The following is an 8,090-nucleotide window of genomic DNA, read 5'->3' on the forward strand; positions in this document are numbered from 1 at the left end:
TAAAGCAGTGGTTCTCCACCTTCCCACTCACATCACACCTTAAGCAATCCCTTAGTAATCACAGAGCATCGATGGCATAGGGATTACTTAAAGTGGTATGTGAATGGAAAGAAACAGGTTGATAACTGCTCCTTTAGAGCATTGACAAGCAGGTCCTTGCCCATAATCCAACACCCTATTTAATATGAAGCCAGGTAAAGTATCCTGTAACTAGTTTGATTGATGCTCTTCTACCAGAATGCAATAGATTGTGAAGAGACTCAAAAATATCCTGCCTCAGCTGCCAGCACAAAAGACCTGCCTTCATGTGGAAAAATCACAGAATAACTTTTCACTCGATTCTTCCAGGGTCACATCTTGAAGATGGAAAACACAGTTGATCTGGCGATACTGGATGTGATTGAGATTGATGTGCTGTGCACGAGCCATGGTGGTGAAATCAATGGCAGTTGTATGCAAGGGGTCAATGTGCCTGGACAGGGTATTGGCCAAGGCATTTGCTTTTCCTTGGATGCGCTGTACGTCCAATGAAAATTGTAGGATGAAGTCCAAGTGGCAAATCTCTCTGGACGAGTGCTTGTACTTGCAGTATGTGTAAGAGGTTGGGTTGTCTGTATAAATGGTGAAAAGACTACCTTCCAATAAAAAGCAGAAATATTTCATTCTGCCATAGATGGCCAAGAGTTCTTGATCAAATATACTATACTTTATCAGAGAACATGAAAGCATGGGTAAAAAAAAAATACCAGAGGTTCAAATTGCCTATGGACTCCTTGTTCTAACACTGTCCCCACAGCATTGACAGACAGAAGCATCTGGTAAGAGAGAGCAAGGCTTTGGGCTTTTTTTTTGTTGAAAACTTTATTTATAAATTTAAGATACATACAACTCCCCCCCCCCCCCCCCATGCCATTTAACCCCTCAAGGGGAGAAAATTTAAAACCTATATCAATTAATTACATACGCTGTGTGGTGTGTCAAACTTACAATACAAAACAAATTAGGATATTTCCAAGCCCATAAATTTCAAATAAGGTGACCACATCTGGGCAAAAAAAGGGTAATTATTTTACAGATTATATGTTATCTTCTCCATATAAATACAGGATCTTAACTCATTATGCCAGTGAGCCATATTCAATTCCACATTATCATAATACATTTCCACGCAACCACTAATACCAGACGAACAAATGCCATCTGAAACTTATTTAACTTTAAACCAGAAGTCAAAGATGTATCCCAACAAAAAAAATTAATGGATCCAATGGTAATTTAATCTTAAATAAATCTCCCAAAAAGTTTTGAATTTTTATCCAAAATGGTTGAACTTTGCTACAAGACCAAACTGCATGTAAAAGCGTTCCAGTGTGAATTCCACATCTAAAACATAAATCTGAATTACTAAAACCATATCTTTTTAATTTTTCAGAAGTCAAATATAACTGGTGTAAAAAGATATAATTGACTAAACTATATTTTACATTAATCAATTTAGTCACACCCTCTTGACACATAACTTCCCATTCATCCTGAGATATATCAAAATATAAATCTTCCACTTAATTCTAGATTTACTTAAATCTGGTTTACTCATCTTGTAACAAAGCATACATTTCTGAAATAGATCCCATTTTTAATGTATCCAAAATTAGTCTCAAACTTAGTTAATTTAGGTAGCATCATTTCTCTTCCAAAATTATCTCTCACTCAAACTCATAACTGATAATATAACAAATAAGGAATTAGATGGTATCCCAAACTTCTCCCTAAGCCTTGTTAAAAAAAAACTGTCGATCTTCAAAACAATCATCCACCACCTTAATACCCTTAGAATCCCAAATTCTTAAATATGGGTTATTCATTGAGAAAGAAATAACTTTATTCTGATATAATGGGGTTTGGGCCATAATTTTACCCATAGAACCAGTAATATAATATATATTTAGTTCAAATCTCCAATAAATGTTTTAAAACAGGCATACTATACCCCTGCAACAAACAAAGACTCCACAAATATAAAATGATGAACCTGAGGCTCAATAATACAAGCCAATTCAACTTGAGCTCACCCAGGAGATTGAATAACATCAAACATCCTATTAATAAATTTTAGTTGAACAGTCTCATAATAATTCTGAAAATGAGGCAAATGAAACCCACCTAAAGCATACTTCTAGGTCAATTTTGCAATGCCACCCTAGCTAATTTATCTTTCCACAAAAACATTTTCGCAGTGGTATTCAATTCCTGAAAAAATACCTTTGGAAGTGCATATGGAATTGACTGAAAAAGATATTGAATACGTTGAAAAATATGCATCTTAATACAATTCACATGACCTATTAATGTTGAAGGAAGATCTTTCCACTTATTCAAATCTACTTTAATTTTCTTTAATAAAGGTACATAATTTAATATATATAAAGATTGATAGTTTACATCAATGGTTACACCTAAATATTTAATTTTATTAGACCATCTCAATCTTATAATCTGTTTACAATTAGTATAATCATCATCTGAATTTGGTAATATTTCACTTTTATCTCAATTAACTTTGTACCCAGACATTACTCCATATTGCTCTAAACAATTTTGCAAATGATTCAAAGATTATTCAGGATGTGTTAAATATATCAACATGTCATCTCCCAAAATTAATGGTCTTTTGGACATGGACTTTTAGTAATTTAGTAAGGGGTAATGGAGATGCAGTTCCTTGGATTTGGCAGGAATCAGCGATAAAAATTCATCCTGTCTAAAATACGTCACAACTGTCCAAACATAATGGGTGTAGGAAATTTTTTCATCTCTCACATGGCATACGACCATGTGTAAAAACATGGTATTTACACAAACTACCATGTTACGTAACTCTCCCAAAATTATGAGACCATCAGCGCCAAAAACACATCTACTGGAATTGATCACAATTTCAAACTAATCAAACCTCGGAAACAATGAGATAAGATGGCGCTTGTGTTCCCCTTCATGCACACTCAAGACCAGAATATGGTTGATGCAAACAAGCACAAAATTGAGGCCAGTGAGTACGTGGTCCATAAACCACTGGAATGTTTGAGCTGCATTCCGTAGACCAAATGGCATTCGCAGAAACTCAATTGTGTCCAAAGGGGTAATTTCTGCCGTCTTCACAGCATCAGAAGGCTCAACTGGAAACTGACGGTGAGCACGTACTAGAATCTTGTAAGTTGGGGATGTTGTATCAGTCAGTCCTGATAGAATTGTTCAGGTCGCGATATTCACCATAAGGCCTCCAATCCTCAGCAGATTTCTTTAGATCCCTATGCAACAGTGAAGCCCAACAGCTGTCAGATTTGTGGACTATGCCCAAGTATTGCATGTGGTCAAATTCTGATTCATGATTTTAAGATGGTTTGGGGGTCATCTATGTGCCGGCGGAACCACCAGAGGACCCCTAATCTCTATACGGTGGGATATTGTATGTTTAACGTCTGTGTGACGATACAATGGGGATATTAGGTGAGCAAGACTCGGAAAGGGCAGGAGCCAGGTTGAAGGCTCATCAGGCGGCTGACGACATTGGAGAGAAGACAGATGCAGCACACTTGCACACAAGAACCACAGTCCATGATGCAGCGATTTTTCAAATCGACCAACAAAGAAAAATGTGACAAGAAATCTGCTCTCAAAATGGAATTTGCCACGTTTGCAAGCATGAAAACCCAGTGAAGTGATTTCTTGAGACAGAAATCCAATGTGAGTTACCTCTGGTCATATGTCTGAATGTGAGAATCATTCATGGCCAAAAGAGCACATGACATATTGGGGTGATTGCGTTCCATGTTTGGGGATACCACAGGAATCTCTGCACCGAAATCGACAAGAAATCAAACACCTGAGAGACAGTTTATGAGGAAGAGACAGTGGCCGACGTGCCCATGGGCAGTAGTTGCCTCTACTGCCAGGCCTGGTCATTTCCCAGCTGACATTTGGAGAGGTAGCAAGGTGGCTAAAAAGACCAGGTGGCAGCACCAAATCTCCATGCTTCCACATATACACCATCCATCACCTCGACCACATCCTCGACAACCACTATTCCAACTAGGTCAATGGAAGGAAATCCATTGCATTCCCAAAGCCTGGCCCTGCATAGTCAGTGTGTCATTTGCTGCTCCAACTCAGTCATCTTCAATGGATATGGTGCTGGTGCTACCTTTGATTGAGAAGGTGCCGGTGCTTCTCAAGGTGTAGGAAGCAACTGTTCCAGTTCCATTTGATCCTGTTGACCAGGGGAAGAAGTCAATCCTTCTATCTTCAATGCAGGGGTCATGGACATAACAAGATCAGCAGGATTTCAGGGTCTGAGTTACAGGGAAAGGTTGTGCAGACTGGGGCTTTTTTCTCTGGAGCGTAGAAGATTGAGAGGGGACTTGATAGAGGTGTTTAAGATTTTAAAAGGGACAGACAGAGTAAATGTGGATAGGCTTTTTCAATTAAGAGTGGGGGAGATTCAAACTAGAGGACATGGTTTAAGACTGAAGGGGGAAAATTATATGGGGAAAATTAGGGGAAATTTCTTTACGCAGAGGGTGGTGGGGATGTGGAATGAGCTTCCAGCAGACGTGGTCGAGGCGGGATCATTGGTTACATTTAAGGAAAGACTGGATCGTTACATGGATGGGAGGGGACTAGAGGGGTATGGACCGTGTAAGGTAAAAACATCATGAGATGGGACCGGAGAAGGAGTCACCCAGTACTAAGGAGTAACAGAATGCAGATGTGACCTTGTACGCTCAAGATAAGCTTTGCACTAACAAGAATGATGTGCAGCAGACTAACAGAGAAGGGTAGCAACAGTTTATTCATTGGACAATGTAATGGTATGATAATTTACTAAGTACGTATCCTGAGGAATAAAAAAAACACCACTTGCTGATAACGGCAGAATGCGCCTTCTCCAACTAACACTGTTAGTTGCAAGTGATACAATCCGGCAATAAAGAACAAAGAACCTTGATTTCGACTCAGTCTGGTGTTTGACTCACTCATTCATGAACAAAGCAGACCTAACAACCGGGTGCTGGTCAGTGGGACTAGGAGGGTGGGGATTTGCTATGGCATGGACTAGAAGGGCCGAACTGGCCTGTTCTGTGCTGTAAGTGGTTATATGGTTATATGGTTATATGGAAAGATCTACCTATTAATTTATTGGGTAGAATAGGTACAATTAAGATTAATATCTTTCCACGTATACAATATTTATTTCAATCTGTTCCGTATTTACTTGACAATATTTTTTTTTAGATTTGAATAAAATAGTTAGGGAGTTTTAATTGAGAGGTAAATTTTCAAGAGTAGCATTGAATAAATTAACTTTGAAATATGACCTAGGGGGATTATGTTTGCTGCATTTTCGAAATTATTATGAAGCAGCCCAATTTAAATTTATTATTTCATTGTTGGATTTGGAACAGCCCCCTAGTTGGTCCAAAATTGAGATGGCAAATATTTATGAATTTGAAATACATCAATTTTTGTTTAGATGGAATGTAAATTTGTTACAGCAATATAATGTGCCTATATTATGTTATATAATATAGTTATATTATATAATGTGCCTCACAAAGATAAGCGTATACAGAGCCGTTGTCATACCCACACTCCTGTTCGGCTCCGAATCATGGGTCCTCTACCGGCATCACCTACGGCTCCTAGAACGCTTCCACCAGCGTTGTCTCCGCTCCATCCTCAACATTCATTGGAGCGCTTTCATCCCTAACGTCGAAGTACTCGAGATGGCAGAGGTCGACAGCATCGAGTCCACGCTGCTGAAGATCCAGCTGCGCTGGGTGGGTCACATCTCCAGAATGGAGGACCATCGCCTTCCCAAGATCGTGTTATATGGCGAGCTCTCCACTGGCCACCGTGACAGAGGTGCACCAAAGAAGAGGTACAAGGACTGGCTAAAGAAATCTCTTGGTGCTTGCCACATTGACCACCGCCACTGGGCTGATATCGCCTCAAACCGTGCATCCTGGCGCCTGATAATTCAGCGGACAGCAACCTCCTTTGAAGAAGACCGCAGAGCCCACCTCACTGACATAAAACAAAGGAGGAAAACCCAACACCCAACCCCAACCAACCAATTTTCCCCTGCAACCGTTGCAACCGTGTCTGCCTGTCCCGCATCGGACTTGTCAGCCACAAACGAGCCTGTAGCTGACGTGGACATTTACCCCCTCCATAAATCTTCGTCCGCGAAGCCAAACCAAAGAATTAGATGAAATATTGTTTAATAATGGAAAAAATTACATATGTTTCATGTGATAATTATAATTTTTTTCTTCATAAATGGTTGTTATATTCAGAATATTTACATTTTGATTTACATTGATTAGATTTTAATATGTATACTTCATTTTTCTTTATTTTTTTTCTCTCTTTTTTTTCATGGCTCTCCTTAGGAGAGTTGACTGAAAGGGGGTTCTCTTTTTTTTTTCCTCTCTTTTTTCTTTTATATAAAATATAAAATGTAATGTTCATGATATGTTATTTATTACCTGTATCTTGAGTGAATAAATTAAGTTTAAAAAAATGATTACACATGTATGTTGGGTCCAGGAAAGGTCCTCTGAGATAAATAACCATATAACCATATAACCACTTACAGCACAGAACAGGCCAGTTCGGCCCTACTAGTCCATGCCGTAGCAAATCCCCACCCTCCTAGTCCCACTGACCAGCTCCCGGTTGTTAGGTCTGCTTTGTTCATGAATGAGTGTGTCAAACACCAGACTGAGTCGAAATCAAGGTTCTTTGTTCTTTATTACCAGATTGTAACACTTGCAACTAACAGTGTTAGTTGGAGAAGACGCATTCTGCCGTTATCAGCAAGTGGTGTTTTTTTTATACCTCAGGATTTTCTTTCTTCTTTTCTTTGGCTTGGCTTCGCGGACGAAGATTTATGGAGGGGGTAAAAAGTCCACGTCAGCTGCAGACTCGTTTGTGGCTGACAAGTCCGATGCGGGACAGGCAGACACGATTGCAGCGGTTGCAGGGGAAAATTGGTTGGTTGGGGATGGGTGTTGGGTTTTTCCTCCTTTGCCTTTTGTCAGTGAGGTAGGCTCTGCGGTCTTCTTCAAAGGAGGTTGCTGCCCGCCAAACTGTGAGGCGCCAAGATGCACGGTTTGAGGCGATATCAACCCACTGGCGGTGGTCAATGTGGCAGGCACCAAGAGATTTCTTTAGGCAGTCCTTGTACCTTTTCTTTGGTGCACCTCTGTCACGGTGGCCAGTGGAGAGCTCGCCATATAACACGATCTTGGGAAGGCGATGGTCCTCCATTCTGGAGACGTGACCCATCCAGCGCAGCTGGATACGTACTTAGTAAATATCATACCATTACATTGTCCAATGAATAAACTGTTGCTATCCTTCTCTGTTAGTCTGCTGCACATCATTCTTGTTAGTGCAAAGCTTATCTTGAGCGTACAAGGTCACATCTGCATTCTGTTACTCCTTAGTACTGGGTGACTCCTTCTCCGGTCCCATCTCATGATGTTTTTACCTTACAATCCCTCCTTTGTCCTCTTTAGAGGACAATCTTCCCCTGACTACGCTACCACCACGTTACATTAGTTCGCCTACTATTGTCAAGCTCTATACGGGTTCTGTTCACGGGGTTGTTCGGCTGGTGGGCGAGGGCTCCCCCCAACCCTCTTTTGTGTTTTCATCTCCATTTGCCCCCAAGCAAATAACTAGCTAACCCCCCAAATATTAGTAATTACCCAAGTTAACATATAGTCTACAATCTATTTCATAATGTTTGTTCTACAATCTATTTCATAATGTTTGTGTTACAATCAATGTTATAATATTTGTGTTACAATCTATTTTATAATCCCTCCTCCTCGTCACATTCTCCATCAGACTCCGGATTGATCTCAGCAATTTTTGACGCTTCCTGTGAATTGAGAAAGTCCCGCTCCGTAGCTTGTAGAGCTTGATATTTTGGAGGCAGCTCATCGCGGTTGGCAAAGGCTCTCTCAATGGTCCTCGTGACCAACGTTTGAATGCATGGAATACAACAACAGCCACAAGTG

This window comes from Narcine bancroftii, chromosome 8 (assembly GCF_036971445.1).
Source record: "Narcine bancroftii isolate sNarBan1 chromosome 8, sNarBan1.hap1, whole genome shotgun sequence".
Classification (NCBI taxonomy): Eukaryota; Metazoa; Chordata; class Chondrichthyes; order Torpediniformes; family Narcinidae; genus Narcine; species Narcine bancroftii.